This window comes from Apteryx mantelli, chromosome 4, assembly GCF_036417845.1.
Source record: "Apteryx mantelli isolate bAptMan1 chromosome 4, bAptMan1.hap1, whole genome shotgun sequence".
NCBI classification, from domain to species: domain Eukaryota; kingdom Metazoa; phylum Chordata; class Aves; order Apterygiformes; family Apterygidae; genus Apteryx; species Apteryx mantelli.
Window position 1 is genome coordinate 29,018,006 of NC_089981.1, and position 20,092 is coordinate 29,038,097.

Here is a 20,092-nt window from a genome sequence, read left to right on the forward strand (position 1 = left end):
TACTTTTCCTGCATTTAGCAGTAGTGGGCACACACAGAATCCAAACTCTACCTTTTAATTAAAACATCCCTGTGCTAAAAACTAGATCTATCTCATTAAATATTTTAGGTCTGTAACAACCTCAGACACCACCTAGTTGGGTAGCAAAGTTTTACTTGCAGTCAACAAAGGCCATGCCTTTAAAAGGAACAACCAGTCCACCTGCAGTGATTCATATCCTGCACAGCAAACATCACTTTTCAAAAAGAAAAGCCAAGGATGGAGAAAGCCTTGCTCATTAAAAGAAAACAAATTATACTCCAAGTCTCAGGCAGGCAACATCGCTGTTTACTAGGAGCTTCACTCAAAGTCTACTTACTCAAACCATTAGAAAGACGGTCCTTTATTTCAACAGACTTTGGCTCAAATGCTACCTTCTAGTTCTACATACCATTCATTCCACACAGCAGTCTCATGAGACACCAGCAGGTTTCACTGTTGCTTTGTAAATCTGGACAATTTTTACTTCCTCACTAAAGTGAAGACAGTTAAGAATCCTTTTTTTTTTTTTCCATAAATGTGTTGTCTCTGTAAAAAGCCATGCAAAAAGTCTTGCAGTGTCACTGTCTGCATCTTCCCCCACACACACACCCAAAAGATAAGGAGGGGACTTTGCTCACCAGCCCTGGCCTCCGGAGCCTTTCATAGTCATTCCGGTCCATGTGCCTACAAAAGACATGCTCATGCTCTATGTGAAAACCATAAGAGAGATACTAATAAAAGGCAAAAATGAGCTGCCATGGGTGCTCTGGGAGTCCCACAGACTGTTCAGGCTTCCAGGAAGGAAATCTCCAAGAAGAAGAGAGTTCTTGTATGCTCTCTCCATAGAGAAGCCATTAGGCTCTAACATCTGTCCACATTGCTCAGTTTCAAAACTGAATGGCTGCATGAAGGACCAAACTCAATTCCCCCAAAGGATATTCTGTTCTGCAGATACTTGTACATAATGGTGACCACAATCAAAAGGTCTGTAATGTCGCAAAGAAAATACTTAAACCAATGCTCAGCCATGAACACAAGCCTCATGGGAACTTGGCCATTTGGAAATGAATCCAGAAGTTTAAATCATTAGCTCCCTGGGTGTGGTGAGATTAGCCTGTGCCTATCACACAAACAAACTTTCCCACAAGATTGACAACACAAGAAGCTTTGGGACAAGGAACAACAACAAATGCAAGGAGATAAAGTTTATCTGAAACTAATCAGGCACTAACCATTTGAGGAAGCCTGTCAATTCCCCACATGTGGATTCTTTATAAGAAAGGGTGAAGCACTAGTCTCTCAAACTAACAGATGAGAGCAGCACATTGATTTGGATTTAAGATATATAGATACACACACACACACACACACACACACACACGTTCTCTGATTACTCTTCTCAGTTTCCTCAGAGGGAAAATGCAAAAGGATTCCCAGCATCAGAGCAACTTCTAACAGTCACTCAGTTTATATACAGTCAGTGTATTCCACCTTCCATATGGAAACAAGTTTGTGAGCTTTTGTAATGAAACAATAAGATTTAAGTACTTCCTTGATAAAATTTTAAAAAACCCTCACTGTATAAAAAACACAAGAAAAACTAGGGCATGTGCATGAGGCAACTGAAATGGGAGGGTATGGAGAAAATATTCTTCAGAAGGGTGTGATGTCAAAGGAAAAAAGAAAGATGACAGAAAACACAAGGAAAAAGTCAAACTGAAGCAGTCTGGAAGAGGTCTGTGCCCACATGTGAGTGACATGAACAAGAAAACAGAAACAGAACTTTCACAAACCCAAAACTGCTCCCAAGGAAATGCTCTTACCATCAAATCTAATGTGAGAAGTTTTGAGTCCCAAATGTTAAAGCATGACTTGAGGGCACAAAACCCGGTAAGATATAAATGCAGAGACAATTCCAAAAAGGTCAGTGAAAACAGTGAAGGAACAGGAACATCCTCTATGAGGAAGACTGAGACAAAAGGCATATGCCAACACTGTATTCGTACCAACCTTTTCTCAAACAGCCTACAGGATTTGGTGTACTTGATTCTATTCAGTAATACAGCAACAGCCTGCTGTACTTCAGAAAATTTCCCAGATTTCCACAATATTCTCTATTGCTTCCTGCAGACATTCTGATTTGCTAGCTATGAGTTGAGATCCTGGGTTTTGGCTCTCGATGCTTATTCCTGATGAAGTATTAACTTTCCGGGTGCTCCCCCGATACTGCCCTAACAACATTTCCAGTGTCTCCCGTAAACACAGCATCTCTCATGTCACATCTGTCAAAGGCTCACTTGTGCTGGAAGGCCTCAAGAGCTGCTCCATTTCAGGGAAAATTTGCTGGAGGAGCTGTATAGCAGAAAGCTGTGCTGATTGCTCCCCAATAGACTGAAAAACAATTCACATCCACATGCACAGATTTGTTGGAAGTGATTTGCCCTGGAATTCGAAGGGCACAAACTTGTGTAGTATAATCAGCTCAGTATCAGTTACACACTATTGTAACTGGCACTCAGCTCCTTCAAATGCTCCAGTTCTCCAACTGGAGAAGCAAACAGACCCTGCACTCTCAGCGTGGTGATGTGCAGCCCCCAGAAACACCCCGCAACTGTCCAACCCCGCTATGTTCTCTTGGAAACACAATCAAAACAGCAAGTATTTCAGCTGTTTGAGGGTAGCTCCCTAATACTCACCAAGACAAAACTTGAACAGAATAAAGCTTGGTGGTATGAACACAACTGTTTTCTGTTTCCATCAGCACAACAGAACTGCCTGTGGAAAAATCTCAAGACTGTTCTGGGGTGCACAAGCCCTGAGGCAAACAGCAACTCCGGGAGCAGTGGAGAGCTGCTAAACCTGTCTCTCTTTCTTTTTTCTGTTCTAAACAATGTAGCACATGCTCTTCAAATAACAGAAGCTTATCTCCTTCTGTTCAAATTAAAATCTTTATTAGCTTCCTCTAACTTTTTTGCTTGTATATTACCAGCTGCCAAGCTCAACCTGGCTAACAACATCATTTGCAATGCTCTCCTCTCCATCTTGTATAAACAGCCCTCCACAATCTTTCACATTACATTTTGGATATAGAAGATAGCAGCAGCGTTCTATCTATCACTCCAGCTCAAAATACTGGTGCCAATTCAGATTCTCAGCTTTCCTTTGGTCCTTCTATTGAGGTTAAGTTTTGGGGACCCATTCTATATAGTATTGTCTTTCCTACATATTTAAGTGTGTAAAATGTTTCTCCAAACTCTTACTTCCTATTTCCATCATCCATTTTCTAAATTTTCCAAGCCAGGGTTTTTGTACTTTCTCCCCAATAACATCTTTAAAACTACTTCATTACCTTTCTTCAAATTACTCTGGTAAAAATATTCTTTTGTCATGGCCATGACCCTCATGCTGACCAGTACTGTTTCCTTGTGAATCTCCTCTCTCACTTCAGATGTACTTTGTAGAGTCAGTGGAGCAGGTGACAATTTTTTGTATTACATTTTCATAAGCATCTAGAATGGCAGGCTCCTAAACGAAAATCAGTATTCTGAAGTTTTGCAAACACACAGACACAGGAAGAATGCCTCTCTGCACCTTCTACAGGTATCATCCTTGCATAATGCAAATGAAGCATAAAGATTTTCACTGGATGCATGCTTACGGATGAGGAAAAAAAAAAAAAAAAAGACCTACAGCAGGTTTTGCTCTATCCCCTGAGGTATCCTTAGGCCTCCAACACAACAGCTGAGACACACTAGCTACAATCCCCTTAAAACTCTATTGTTGTTGATGCGGTTTCCTCTGGCCAGGGAGGTCAGGGATATTTTTTGGCCAAGAACCTTAATGACCTAACAGCATTAGAGACAAACCTTTTTCAGCTATTCGTCTGCATTCTTCAGGCATGAGGAAATGAAGAAGGGGAAGCACTGAACTATGTAAAGCTACAAAGGAAAGACAGACATTCCATGCTACAAAGCTATTCAAGTTAGCATCTCATTTATATTCCAGGATATAAACATAACTTTTCTTCCATGTGCGATGAGGATTCCCATATAAAATTTTCCAAGACCAATGCTACATAAACATTCTTAGAGACCAGCCACCCCACAGCCTTTGAGAACAGTTAGGAGGTTTGTCTATTGGGCCACTTTTTAGTATACTACCAATACATGGATCAAGGTTAACACACATTTCCCCTCCACCTGTCTGCTTCTTGTATCTGCTTTTTCCAGTCAAAAAAGGACCTTTGTTGTAGCTCCCCCCACACCAGTTTAAGTATGTAGAAAGAGCAAGAAATCTGACTCCAATAACTAATTGAGTTTTGCAGACAACACTGGAGTATGAATAATAAAGGTAAAGGCGGCACCCAAGGGAAAAGACATCTAGTGAGACTATGGAATTGCTAGCAAACAGCACGGAATCGGTAATGAGGGTAGGCATAGAGACAAAATGCAAGAAAACGTAGGAGATAGAGGTAGGAGGGTGTCGTGCCAGGCAGACTGCTGCCAATGCCAATAGGAATTAGAGAGCGGGGTTTAGATAGACAGCCAAGCCTGTTTCCAAGCTGAAATCCCCTAAGTTCCCAAAAGAAAGTAGAAGCACATTTTTCTCTTAATCATGCATACTTTAACAAACCTCCGGAGACTGTTCTGTAAACTGGAATGATAAAACAAAATGTCAAGACAATAAATGGGGCATTGCATCTCTGCTGTTTGTTAAAGGAAGGCCTTTTCTGACTTCAAGGCAATAACAACTTCACTTCATAAACAGAAAAGCCATGCAGAGTAAGCACTGTCTTTTAGACCGACTTAAAGGAGGACAGCAGAGTGGGGCAGCACAGAATTATCTGGCTAGACTAGTTACTTTCTAAAGCTTAAAAATGAAAATCCATACTGCCACAGGTATATCTTAGCATTTTCCTGCCATCCATTCTGAAACATCGTAACAGGTACTGTCCTTGCATTGTTAGAGACGCTGATAAATAGCAGGAAGCAGTGTTATTATTTATAAACTGAGGAAATTTATTCCAATTCCACCTCTGCTTCCAAACTCCTATTATAAACATAGAAAGGTGGACTGCTGCAATGTAACAACAGAGAAACAGTTAACATTTTGCTATCATTTACAATGTAAGCATTAGGTCTACCTTTAACCTTATCTTCCCTTTTTGAACAGGAGAAATCCATTGTTATTATCTATCTGCAGACTTCACTTTGCATGCAATTGTATTAAAGAGGCTGCAACATCTTTCTTAAGCTGGAAATATTTTACTTAACAAAAGCTTAATTTCTGGGAGAAAAGTGCCTGTGCAAAAGTAGTAAAGTAAGCACCATGTTAAACTATGGCAAAGTATCATAGTACTGTGAGGTAAGGTAACCCTGTCGCTGGAGTACTCAGAAACCCAGCTCCTTCACTGGCATACTAGGTGACTCAAGTCATGCAAGTAATTTTATTTCCCTCTGCTTCAACTTCTTAATCTACAAAACAGAGATACTAGCTAAAATCATCCAAGAACATGACAATATTCAAAGTTTCATTATTTGCTTTTAATGTTTGAATGAAACCAAAGACTTTCATTGCTCTGCAACAAGAAAGTTGTGTTGTTATGTCCCCCTCCCCATTGAAAGTGTTTGTTGGGTTTGTTTCTTTTTTAATTAGGCCTCTATCTCACTCTGGCCTCTTAAGAAACTTTTCTAGCATCAACTTAATTCCACAGAATGTTCAGCATCATCAAAATAGCATTTTTTAATCATGCTTCATTTAATCAAAAACTTCCGACTAGTTCTAGTAATGGCTCTGGTCAGCTTTGTAAAACATTGTGGAGAATTACAGTGAAAAGCACTGTATATAAGGTAGGTATTATTACTTGCACAAATATGAACTGAAGACTTCAAAACACTTGCAAGAAACATCTATTACACCTTCATTGAATCAAACACTGCTTCAAGTCATATGATATTCTTCATGGAAGAATTTCAAAGAATATAACAATAACTAAGGGCCTTGCAACACCTTTGAAAAATAAGTAATAAAAAGCGTGCACTCACACAAATTGCTTCATCTACTGCCGAAATACAGCTGTCTGGAGTGAAGCATAATACCCATTTAACAGTACAAAGCCACAGAAGTATAGAGGGCACAAATGAAAAAAAATATTATTGTATTCATTTAGAGCAAGAGGGGAAGTTTGTGGAGGCAAAAGTGCAGTTAACCAAACCAGAATTTAAATAGTACCCTGAGCTTGATGCCAGATTGGTCAGACATATCCCACATTTCCAAATTTGGTAATCTTCCAAGGATGAGTCAAAAGCTTTGCATCCAATAACTCTCTGTAGGGGTTGGTAAGGGTGGAAGGGAGGTTTTCTCTGGTTTGATTTACTGGCTAACTTAATCTGTATTGTTTATGATTGTTAAATAGTGTTGGTGGGCTGAGCTTGTGTTATCTTTAGATGACACTTTAATGTTGCAGGGCAATCATTATTACATTCTTGTAAGCTCAGAGGGCCTACAACTATCGTTTAAATCTAAGAGAAATAGTAATTCCTTGGGCAGAAAGGCAAGAGCATTAAGTCACTTTAAGTCTAGTACCTGATCCAAATCTCCTTTGAAAACCATGGTCTCTTGTAACCTCAGCTCCTTGCTGAGCTACTGATTGGCATCTTCTCCATTCAGGGGGACAGATGCCATACACTGAATCACAGAATCAAACATGCTCTTGGGAGGTCTCCTACCCACACTGAGAGCCTTTCCCATTATTGTTTAGCCCAAGAGAAACTCTTTAGCCAGAAAATCTTAGAGGACCTCGCAAAAACTAATTTCACATCACACACCTTGCTTTGCCAAACCCACCAGTACTAATTTAAAGCCAGATTCCACACCGCTCCATATCCTGCGGAAGAATTTGCTTTCTTTCTTAAGCAAGGGTAAAATGCTACCACACTGGGATTTTTTTTCACCCTTTTACATTCAGCAGGGTAAAGAGTATTGTGAGATGCAGGGGGAGTGGGAATGTAGGCTATCTTTCTTCACCAGTCTTTCAAACATTGTTTTAAAAAAGACTGAGATTCAACCTGACTGTAAGGAAGAGCACTGTGGGCGGTCATCTACAGATTCCATCCAGGAGCATTCTCCTCATCATAGAACAATTCCCTGGGAACTGATTCCTACACAAATAGAGCAGAAAGCCAAAGCATCAAAGCCTCTCGTAACTGCACTCCCATGTGAACAGCAAGTGGGCATCACTCAGCCTTAGAGCAGGATATATAACCCTGATCTTATAAAGTGTCAGCTGTGGAAAAAACATACATTTGTCCCCGCTTTTCATGTCATTCAGTGTTGCTACTGAGCATCATACAGAAAACTACCAATGGATCAGGTTTCCGAATTGGAAACAGAAACACTGAGAAGATCTAACTTCATTTGCACTTAGATTTTTTTCATTCACTATCCTCCTCTAAGAAACTTAGTGTCATGCTGGTTGCATGGCTTTTAAGGCACTTGCATTTTGCTAAGATAACTCAAGTATTTATACAGCTCAAGGTTTATTTCCCCTATTTTGAACAACATTCACTACAAAATACAAAAGAAAGTCACATTTTTGGGAATGCTTTTTTCTGACACAGAAAACAGATGGGGTTTCAGTCCCAAATATGCAATTGGCATTTGGCCTGGTGTAAAGACATGCCCAAATGGCCTAAGAAGTGAGCAGCTGTGGGGCCAGGGTTAGGGGGCAGGTCAGAAACTGCCTAAATTGAGGAGACATTTCAGGAGTGATTCCCCCAGGCCAGAGAACAGCTCTGAAGAAGACAAGCAATAAAGCCAGGAGCATGTATGCCAAAACCACTCATGTATAGTTTCACAATGCACAAGCTGAGACCACTTTCAAAAAATCTTTGTCCCTTTAGTATCTCATCTGAGTGAGGAATTATCAGTCAGACAGGCCTCTTGTTTACACCATCTCCTACTATCGGTTTCCGAAGAAAAGAGAGAGTTTGCACAGAGCAGCAACAAATCCAGTTTGGTACAGAAAGAAACTTTTGGTAAATACAATAAACTCTTGACACAAAAGATCAGCCCATGGCACAGGCTCTGCGGAAGAGGAACGTCTACATCAATGTAGAAAAGGACCAGAGAAGCGACTGGGGTAGGAAGAGGGAGCAGCTCATGCAGCCAACCTGCATCCCCTCCACAACTGAGGGGACAGGAGAGAAGCTGACTGCTGTGGTGCCTATCATGAGTAAAAAGACCCTGCAGAAACCAAAGCACAGCTGAGGAGGTAAACAAGGCTTTCTTTACCTGCTCATTCTCTTCCTTGTCTGTACTTTATCCATAGGTTAAAATGATGGACCCAAGAGCAACTGTACAAAAATGTATTTTGCAAAGGTTGCAGCTAGGTTTGCTTCAGGGGACTGAAGTCGCTCTAGCAAGTCAAACAGGCTGCATACATGCAGAATTAATAAACAATTCCTACAGAATCCAAGGAACTGAGAAAGAAATAAGGTTATTTGAAAGGTTTTACGGAGAAAGTGTTACCTAAAACCTAATTTAACCTTAGCCTGAAAACTTTAGAGCACAGTATACGTGCAGGAGAGACCTGTACACCATTTCATATTAGGTAGCTGCTGAACAGACCTGTCACACATTTAATAAAGCAGTGAAATAAGGTATTCACATAGCATGTTTAACTATAAACATATTTGTACTATTTTCTTTAAATGAAAGTGTAACTGTGCTGAAAAAAAGGAAAGTCAGAACTTTTGCTGCATCACAAAAATACTTTAACAGCACCCTTGTGCAGTCCTGCTTTAAGAGGCCTATCAGGCCTATATGCTTTCAGATTCTAACAGGGGTGCCAAGCTGGAAGTTAGTGAATTGTCAGGTGCCTTGGAGGGTCCAGCTCCTTTGAGGAAGTAGTCTTGAATACTCTCTTCTGGGTCATACATCATTGCTATTCCTTCCCTTCAGGGCTTCATCTCACATTTGGCTAAGGAGCACAGCTGCAGCTCCTTCCAATGTCAACACCTTTTCTTTGCTTGGCAAGAGGTGTCAGTGCAGAACAAACATGAGGTACTGCCTTCTTAGGCTCAGAGTTCCCTGAATCATGTGCACTTTTCAGGCTCAATCTTATGATCACTAAAACTTAACAGTAAAACTGCCATCAGCCTCCAGAGGGCTATTTCAGGCCATCACATCTTTTCCAGGTTAGGAAAGAAATGCAACAAAATGCAGAACACACATCATAACAAACAGCTTAATACAAACATTCAGTAACTTTATGCTTCTTTAATGTGCAGATCTTCTTTAATGTGCAGATCTCAGGAATATTCAGAGACACCAATTATCCCCTTTACAGAAACCCTTTAGAGAAAACTGAGGCATCCTTTATAGAAACCAAGGTACAGGCAATGAAATGACCTACAGAGAACCTCCTAGTGAGTCAACAACAAAGTCATGTGATGTAAGACAATTGCATGTTAGTGTCTCTTTACCTGGTTTCATATCTTTCCATAGACATTGTACTTGATAGTAGTTGCTTCTAAAAAAGAAATGAGTGTCTTCTAAAGAAAGATGAACAAGCTCATCTTTATGGGTGAGTTTTCCCAGGGTAGATAAAAATCAAAGGGATAAGAGTATCAAATCACCAAAATTACAGAACAAAACCATTTTATTCTGACTGAGTTTGAGATAAGAACAAAAGTAAAGCACTTATTCTGGGATAAAACTGTTTTAAGAAAGAAATACTTTTCTGTTTCAGTAGAGGTGTATACATGAATAAGCAAGCAAGTGAATATCTTTAATTCAAAGAAAGCATTGAAACAATAAATTGCTGACTTTTGCATGCAATGCTCAGCCTAATTATCATATTTCTAATGTGCAGATCCTGAGTTTCCTCCAAGAAAAACATGTAGATATTTTAATGTTAAACAATTTAATGGAAAATGAGCATCTAATTCTCCTAAGCGACTTAGGAAATCTCAGCAGTGTTGTACAAAAAGCAAGCACTTTTTATGCTATTTATGAATCTAGCCCTGTTAGGGCTTTGTAGCAAGTTGGGAACCAATAATTAAAGAGAGGGAATTCTGAAGGCAGAAAGGATGTTTGTCTCCTCCACTCCCTAGTCAAAATGAAGTTTGGGGATAACTGAAACATCTGCTATGCTAACTTGTGTATCAAAGCTAACCTCTGTTTACATTAAGAAAATGGGTTTTACAGCTAACTGGGTCAGCATACAGAAAATGCTGCTTAGAATATTTGTGAAATTATATGGATAAGTTATTAGCTTTTGAATAATAATGACAAATATACTTTATGTAAGAGGTAAACCTGGGCTGCACATTAATGTACTTGAGTGCTTCTTCGCCTCTTGATACAGCTTTACAGTAAGGAAAAAATAGAAGTTTCAACATAACTGCTGACTTATAACTGAAAAGGATGGTCTCAAAAATCAAACATAAATAAATACAGATGAATTCATGCTTTTCAAGAAAAAAAATGGACTATTAATATGACATCTCTCTATATATATTAGTCCATGACCACATATTTGACATTAAGTAGTTAAGAAAACACTGTATTACAAGCCTAAATTATCCTGCTAGTCTCATTACCTAAGCACACAAATCTTGAAATTAAGTAACTTGACTTGAAATCTCTTTCTAGTCTAAAAAAGCCTTCTGAAGGACTGAAGAGCAATATTACCATCTCAACAGCACTATTCTGGGTATTTAGAGTTCGAGATGAGAGAAAATGTTTTCCCTCACAAAATTAAGTTTGATTTTCCTAAGACTTAAAAATGAAAATGGAGAGAAAAAGTTTTATCTCAGTTTCCTATACCTTTTCATCTGTATTGATACTTCCCTCATCTCCCACAAGCATATTATTTCATCCATTATCATTTTGTTAATGCTTTGAGTTTTACAAACGAAAGATGTTACATTGCTGCAGAATCTCAACATCTTTCTGACACTTTAAATTATGTATCTGAATTCAACTTCAGTTATTTCTGTCATATGCCCTGCTCCAGAAACCACTAATCCTAATTTGCTTCAGGAGCCCTCACCATTCAGATTTTTAAAATCCACATGACGAAGTCCTGAGATGAAAATAACATATCCCTGTCAGCCCCAGGTGTAGGGTTCCTGCACCCAGCTTTTCAGAGGTTATGGAAGTAAGTTCCTTTGTTAGGTATATTAAAAAAAAAAAGTCTCATTTATGTCAATGAGGCTTAGATCAAAGAGTTTCACACTGAACATCCAACATTTAGGGTCATCCAACATTTAGGCCTCTGAGAAAAAAAACTTCCTTCAAGATAGATGACAGGTATTTTGCCTTTTACCTTTTGGCCAGCTAGGAAAGAAATGAAAAAGAACTGGACTTGGAAAAAATTTGAAGAGTCACAGCCAGGAGTGAAGTGCTAGGTGAGCAAGAGTTGCATAGACACTGCCTATATGCTGGGATAATTCACCTGGTCCAAATCACACTGCTTTGTGTGGTCTCCACCCCAGCTAACCTTCTGACTACATGTTTATCTGGGCTGGACAAGCAGACACAGCTGCCAACCTGTTCTGCTACAAAGCATACAGGAAAGGGAAAAGGAAGCTTTGGTCCAAGACAAAGCAATAAGTTATCCAGATATGGATTCCTGCTGTTTTATCCATTATCCACGGGCTCATAAATATGCATGTCCCTCAAAATTCATTACCTATTTTCTTACATGAATGTGTCACTGAACTTAAATATTCTGCTTCCAGAGCACACCTCCACACTGGTAGTTCATATACATTTCTACAGGGCAAAAAGCTCTGTAGAAGAATAGGCCAGATTTTTCCCTCCATCACATCACTGTCTATCCACAGAAGTTCTGGGTCAACACTAGTATGCCAAAAATTACAGTCTGGTTCATCTCATACTCTCTGTGCATTACTATGCCCTCTGCTAAAAAGAATGGTAACAAATTGAACCATTTTCTTCAAAAGAGAAGTCAATTTCATCCAGGGCAAAAAGTAAATTTACTCATCTTTCTTATAGCTTGTGCTATTATGCTCTCTTCAGTATTTGTATTGGCAGAAAAAAAAGAGTGTACAGTGATGCACCCAGCTGAAAAGAGGAGACAATCATTTCCCCTCAGCCATATATCCTGATCCCTCCTAGGGTGCAATTAATCTCATAGAGGTGGATGAATGAACAAACAATGACTTTTTCTCACAACATTTTAGCCTCCACTGTTATGCCCCCTCTGAAGCATGTGCTTGCCACTAAAAATCTCACGTCTCTCTTACTGTTTCATTTGGGAGACAACATCTTATTTCCACATTCATCGACGTCTCCATCAGCTTATCCAACTCAGAGGTTAACTGTCTTGCAGGGAGAGAACTCCATGACAAACAAAGCCAAAATTCAAGCTGAGTCTTCATCAAATCTTACGTGACACTGATTTTAGGGTACAACAAACAATCTGACATGTCTCTTGGTACTCAAGCAAATGCAAACTGAACTTTAGAAAAATGGCCTAGCACTTGTGATCTTGCTTGAAAATGCAAAAAAGAGTAATGTGAAACAATGAAAACTATTTATTGAGTGCTCCGCAGCTACCAGAGCTTTAACTTGGAGGGAGTTCCCATGAGTCCACAGTAACCACAAGACTTTCATGCAAAGCAACATCTTTATAATGTTTTACACCAGACAGAAGCGGAGGCATATGTCACCAGCTGACTTCTTGCTGCTCAGAGAGCTGCTATCAGGGAATATCTATGATGGACACGAAACCGTGATGCTCACAGATGAATGGAGAAGTATCTCTCTGTTACCATTTATCCCTTTCATAGATACTAATGAACCGCAAGCCAAAGTTAAAATGGAATCCACAAGAGCTAGATCCCACATCCATATACAGCCCGGATACAGCGACAGCACAACTAGAGGCTATGACACATACCATTCATTAAAGCCCAGCTGCTGGGTTTGGAGGGCTTTGAGGGGGAGGATCAAGAACTAAAAGGAGGGAGAAGAAAAAGAAAAGCCTAAAAGAAAAGAATGACAAATGTTTTCCTGGGAGTTAACAGCCAAATTTCCCTGAAGCACAGGGTTTTAGATGAAGCGTTACCAACATGTAAAATGGCAGGAGTCTGAGGTGAGAGCATTTTCACTGCTGGGCCCTTTACTCTCTTGAACGCATCTTCTCCACTGGTTTACCTGTGCTGCCCAAGTTATGTAGCCACAGGAAATCAGGCCAGACCAACAAAGATTAGTCCACAACTCACCGTGGCACTGGATGAGAAGGTACCTCCACCACCCAGCAACGGTATCTCCCTTTGCTTCCCAGGCCTGAGGAGCCTCACCTTCCCATGAAGATGTCTTGGGAGAAAAGAGCTGGCTGCTCTACAACTATGACAGCAAGAGCCTCTGAAGATCCTGCTGCCAAGGTGCTGGTTCAGGGGATAATAAACTACTGAGCCAGTAGGAAACCCTTCAGCAGCAACCCCTGGCAGAGCGAAGCACAACAGCTGAGGGTATGAAACAAGGAAGGAGAGTTGGAAGATACCCTTAGGTCTGCCAATATCAAACCGAGACAATCACAGTTGTGTCACTAAAGCCCAGGAATGCCATGGGTGTCACGTGGGCTTTCAAAGAGGACAGGTGCTGGAGTGGAGACAATATGAGCTCACAGTGCTTATCCATAGCTTTCTTTGGGAGATCCCACACTTCGCCTGGGCCGAGAGGGCCTGACACCTCTCTTCTTTACCAGGGCCAGACAGACAGAGAGTGCTGTCTGTTCCAAGTGCGCGTCTTAGAAGAGCAAACGCAGACCCACAGGGCTTCAGCGGCTTTCACCAGGGCGGAAGATGACATCAGGAGATCTAACATGGACAATACCAAGGACAGCCATGGCAACCCAGACCCAGTCATGGCCTCCTATTCAAACAGGAAACTCTGCTGAGCAAGGTCCTGATTTTACCTTGTTCTAGGTGTAAAAGAACAGAAGTTGGAGCAGTGCTATCCCCAGAGGACAGAGGAGGTAATCCAGCCCTTGCAAGTAAAGCAAAAACAGTATTTTCAGGGAAGCAATCCAGGCTATTCAGAACAATGAACAAACACCAAACAACTGCCAAACAGAAGAAAGAAACTCACAGCAGTAAAGTGCTCTGTCTCAACAGGGCAGCAAAGAGGGACTGAAATAGCCGTGTGCCTTATGCTTGTTCTGAGTATAAAATGAATGGCTCCTTTAGAGTTACTGCAAAGAACAAGAGAATCCGCTGGTGCCACATGACAGGGCACAGGTACTTGTACAATGTGACTGCACTTGTGGACACTTACCACTCAATAACAGTGTCTCTTATTTCCTAAGCATCAGGCTACAGAATAATGGCTGTCTTAACCCACCTAGGATAAGTCAGAGCAACTATCTTGTTTCTTTCAGTCTGTTTGGTATGATGGGTTTAAGCATGAGATTAGAGCAGAGTAAATTATGGAAAATATTCATGTATGCAATCACTCCCTGCATGGAATATTTTCTAAACATTACAATTAATTAATTCAGGATATTTACTCAGTTCTACAGGAGAAATGGTGATGGATATATCTGTGAAACACTAGCATAGAAACATGCATACAAACCTAAAGGTGCATGATTTGTACCCTCAAGTATTGAATGTTGTTTTAATAATTTTGTAGATTAAGTAATCATTTACATAAAGCCTATAGGAGGTTTCAGATGATTTAAGCCTTTTCTTTCTGATCTCCTTCTGCCCTTTCCACTCTGATCTCACCTCTCTTTCAAGTTGTCCACTTCTTATTCAGTTTGGGTGGAATAAGGGATGTTTTGTCAAAGACTAAAGTTAACAAATGGAACATTACAGGCAGTAGAACACATATTGTGATGGGGAACTGCTGTCCAATTTGCCACTTAACAGGGGAAATAATCAGATCCTGCCATCATACCAAAGATTTGGGAGGCTTTTACACTTTACTGATCTGCCATATCTTCAAACTGATATTCCCAATTACAAAACTAATTTGAACAACACTGGCTAAAAGGATCTTGTAAGCCTAGAGTCAGGATTAAAATATGAGGCACACTGGAAGCACCAAACATTACAATCTTGTAACATAAATGAGACAAGCATGTTCTCACACGCTCAGAGTCAATACTCTCCATTTTTCTTTAGCACACTTCGCCCACGCAGAAAACAGCATGACACCAGGCCAAATGTATTTCCTCTTTCAGTGATCTTGAGTGATAAGAGTTTCCACCAGGACACAGGATCAAAATCATTAGAACTTCTCATACATTCCACCCTTTCTTGCAAAAACTATTTGTACTCCCTCAAAGAAGTAACAACGTTGAAAGAAAAAATGTCAAGAGACAGATTCATCTCTTGGCATGAAGTACTTCTTAGAATAACGAAAAGAGTCCATGTGTGGAACATCTGCCTACAGAATTCTGCTCCTTGCTGGGATCAGCACCCTCACTGAAGAAAGGGTCTCAAGATCTTCCAGGGCCGCTCTCCTAAAGTACTTGGATCTCTGCACTAAGACTTGCAATATCAGACTGAGCAGGGCACTTTGCACAATGCTATTCAATTATCATGTCTCCTCTGATTGTGACTGGATGCTCCATGAAGACAACTAATGCTTTTTCTAGGGGAAAGAATGAAAACTATTAATTCAGTGTGATGACCCTGTCAAAACAATGAAATGAGTAACAGTATTAGAACTTTACAAAATGAGTGTTTTTAATAACATGGGAGTCAGGGAATAATGTTAAATGTTTCAACTCAAAGACCTAGTTTCCTGTGTTGGCACCAGCGCTAACACTTTATGTCCACACATCAAGCATTTTAACATCTTCATTTTAAAGAAAAATTAGGAGACAGATATATTTAAACTGAAATAACATCCTGTTTCTGCGTATGCACGCACACATAGTGTTCATTTCTGACAAAAACTCACTGGGCTTTCAGTGTGTCCTTCAGGACATTTGCACAAACTCACTGAAGTCTCAGCTATATTGCTGTGGCTGACAAGCTTTCAGCAGAGGGATTTGACTCAAACATGTCTTCAAAGAATGGTGAAAGATGGTGTTAAAATGAACACCTGCTCTTGTCCTATGCTCCTCAACCCTAACAAATGTATCTTCAAGATTAGAACCTTACAGCAGAACATATCAGAAAGCAGCGGCTGTATGAATTAGCATTCATTTATCTGAGCAGTTCTAACTATCTGGGTATATATTCCAGATATAAAATAAAGTTAGATTATTTTAACACTTTTCTTGTGGGTTAAGCTAATGGAGTAGTCTTCAAAATGAGGGTAGGCTAAAGATACAGACATGGTCACAGAACACAGCTGATAAGTAGTAGCTCTCACTGTAACTCGATAACCTATATCTATATTCTCAAGCTGTTTGCTTCTAAACTATCACTTCAAATTTCAAATTCTGGGTAACAAAGCAACAGACCCAAATAGAAAGGTCATACCCATGCTATAGGGCAGTTTGGCCACAAAGTGTTAACTTAGCAGTTGATTCCTAACTCTACAGTTTGTAGTAAAATGGACTTTAGAAAGTTCAACTTCCAATGCAGAAGCAAACATTAAGGCTCAAACAGTCCCTAGCAATTAAAAATTTGCTAATAAAATCAGACAGCTGTTCAAAGCCTATATGAATGAAAATGGGACTTAAATACAGTTCTTCATGGACAAACATCCCCATCATTCAAATCACTCCTCAAACCTTATTTCTGTCCACCTAAAAAGTAAGGACTGGGAGGATGGTAACTAAAGAGGGAGAAGGTCCTTCAGTGGAAGGCTGCACAAGAGGCCAGCATTTCTGGAGTCTGTACTGCACCTCCTAGGTGGGCAGGCCTTCTCTTCCATGGCATTTAACTTGACACATCTCCCTAGCATATGACATTCCTGTGTGAAAAAGAGGCAAGATACAGGAAGAGATTTTGCAGAGTCAGATTAGGGGTAAGAGTGACAAGTACCAACTCTCAACGGACATACATACACCTGAAAAATGCATTCAAAACCTTCCCAAAAGGGGGAATTTCAGCTCTTGTAGGGCGTGACTCTACAAGGGCTGGCAAAGCCACTTAAAACCTCACCAAAGTTCAATATGACTATGAGTGTTTACAAGCATAAGGACTAGGCCAAATTGAGAATGTAAATATTTGGATTCAGTTCCCCAAACTTGCCTCTATCAACACTGCCAACTAAATCCCAACTACAGACCAAAAAATCTGAATAGCAACAGTTGCACACACTACAGCACAGAGACAAAACTAACAGACATGGCATTCAGCACTAAAAAAATGAAGTAATTTGTAATCTAAATTGAACTTATGTTAAACAAGCCATTGATGAAGTTTGGATTGAAAGTTGATTCAACTCAGCTATCGTTTGGTACATTTTAAAAGTCTGATCAGTCCAGATTTAGATCCACTGTCTTGCAAGAAACTGGGTTAGATTAACCATATCTAGATTAAGCAAGACACCATAGACTGCACAATGGATCTAACACGCAGTAGTAATTTGGACCTAAACCACATTCTCTTAAGCCATCGACTAAGCCACTAAAAGAAAGTGTCTCTATTTTCTGGGCAGAGCTGTTGAAGAAAATCTTCAGTGGATCCAAAGTAACTGAGTTATCTCAGTCCCACATTCAAAATTGATTTAGGATCCCAAATTGGCGTGGCTTCTAAAGCACCTATAGGGTTTTTCTGAAAGTTTTACCCCTGTTCTTTTAGCTCTGGATATGGAAGGCAGCCAGGGATCCATTCAAGAGAGTCGTGACATCCCAGAAATACAGATCCTGAGAGGTACATGGTATTCTCAGTTGTCAGTTCCCAGCCCCTCTCAGAGAGTGTTAAACGTCTTTTTAGTTCCATGTCCCCACTGCAGACATTCACTGGAGGGTTTCAAGAGAACTGTGCTCTTTATAGCAGGAGAAAATCAGAAAGTTAAGCATCTCACCAAGACCAGGAGTTTTTTCGTATGATAAAAATTCAGGTCTACTCACTTCCCAGTACTGTAAACTAACAAGAAGTCCAACCTCTCTCTCTTCAGCTGAGTGGGAAAGTACAGATTGCGTTCTTTAGCTTTATTCAGTTGTGGGAAACTTGGGTTTGCCCTACAGTTAAAAGCAGGCTCTTCGGCACACTTAACATACCCTCTTTAGAAGGGACTAGTATCATTTCTTTAAATGCCCCTACACTAAAAATAGTTCTGCTTCCTAAACATGAATATGTTTAGCAGTTCCAGGCATTCTGAGATCTTGCATACCACTTTTTTTTTTCCTTAACTGGCAACATTTATTTAACCAGCAATTAAAATAAGGAGGCCCAGCCGCCCCAGTGATTCTTCCCAGAGGGTCTTAGATGTTTATGAAACACAATGAAAACAATAAAGTGGATAAAATCATGCTATTCCATCAAGTCCTTGGCACGACTTCCCAACCAAGAATAAATTGGCATAGTACATTACAGTCAACAGATTACACAATGGTTTACAGGGTCACCAATAATAAGGGGTCACACACTCCTTAAAAAGCTACGGTATATGTTAAAAGTCACTTGCTTAAAGGGAAACGGCAGTGCTTGGTTGTAAGCCCCTTGGAGCAGATCCTGGCAGCGGCAGCACGCGTACACAGGACAAGAAAGGACAGACAGTGCCTCTCCTTCCCAGTGCTATGAACTGCAGTGACTCTACTGAACAAGCTGGCTAGTGGAGTTCATCACCCTGAAGAGAGCAGAAGAAAGCCAAGCCAGGCAGGATTTCCTTATTTCTGCATATGACAGGGAAACACATGCTATATACTTTTAGAAGATTGACAGCATCCATGCCCCAGTGAGGCCTCACACCACCTACCCTACCATCCTTACCCAAGAAGCTCTGGTCCCCGACTCCTCCATACTTTGAGAGGCATCTGGTTCCATTGCATAAGCAAGATGGCAGTTTGCTTTCAGTCTAACTATTCTTAATAGCACATGGATTATAGCTACTTTATAAAGGTGCCTAGCTATATACTTATGCAACTTAATAAAGTAATCATAATCATTTAAACATGCTGCAGTTTTCCTTTAAATAACTAATCTCAAAGCAAGATGAAAACGAATGGTCATAAGTCTTATTCTCACCCTTCAAACTTCTAACAGATTTCCACCACCCCACATGCATAACCTGATCATCAAAATGCAAGCTAAGTTTTGACATTCCTAAACGTTCCTAAAACAGACTTGCTTTTCTCTTATCTGAGAAAATCTTGAGAAATCTGATCTTAAATCTGAGATAGTTCTACTCCTGCTCTGTGTTAACCTACCCTTCCAGAATATGGAATATTTTCACCTACTGACTATATACTAGCCACACGTAATCAAAACATTATCAGGTCTTAAATGCAAGTCAATCTCTGTTCAATTCATCCTGTTTTGCTTTATCAGAAATCAGACTATGACTAATAGTTTCATCCTTTATTTTCTAAATGTTTTGATCATTTTGAGTGTTTTATACTGAACTACTCAATATCTGGCTGAAGTTAAAACCTAAATTATTACACAGAATAAGACAGAAGAAAACCTATTCCCCAAAGTCAGTGCAACAGTAAAACAAGGGTGGGTAAAACATTACTATTAACATACTCTATCTAATTATATTATGCATCTGGGTTTGTTCAGCTTGACTACTAAGATCCAAAGTACATTTGAGTGAAAATAAATGGAGTAAACATAAGGAGGTTCTCTAATATGTAGCCGCTACTCTTTGATTGTGGTGACCTACTGCTCCTTAGCAAAGCAAGCGCTTGGTACCAAGCCAAGAGCAGTACATCTGATTTTCCCACCAAATAACTGTTGAAGCAGCTCCCTTAGCTCTTCAGCTAAATCTGTCCTGGGATCCTAAAGTCTTCCGCTGGAGTCCAGGTGGCTCTTCTTTCCAATGCGCATGCAAATATTAGTCAGCTGGACAGACGATGTGAGTGGGCACAGGAAGATAAAAGAAGTGCCACAGCTCTGCTTGTCTCTCCCAGTCAAAGCCCCAAAGCCAGAGGGCTGGCTCCCCAGCCCGGGTCAGCTGGCCCGGT

General features: G+C 40.2%; 1 protein-coding gene across 7 annotated transcripts in view; it reads right to left on the reverse strand.

Moving 5' to 3' along the window:
* Positions 1-20,092, reverse strand: part of DENND2B (DENN domain containing 2B) — a 195,012-nt gene that overhangs the window by 174,282 nt on the left and 638 nt on the right. The window lies entirely within an intron of this gene.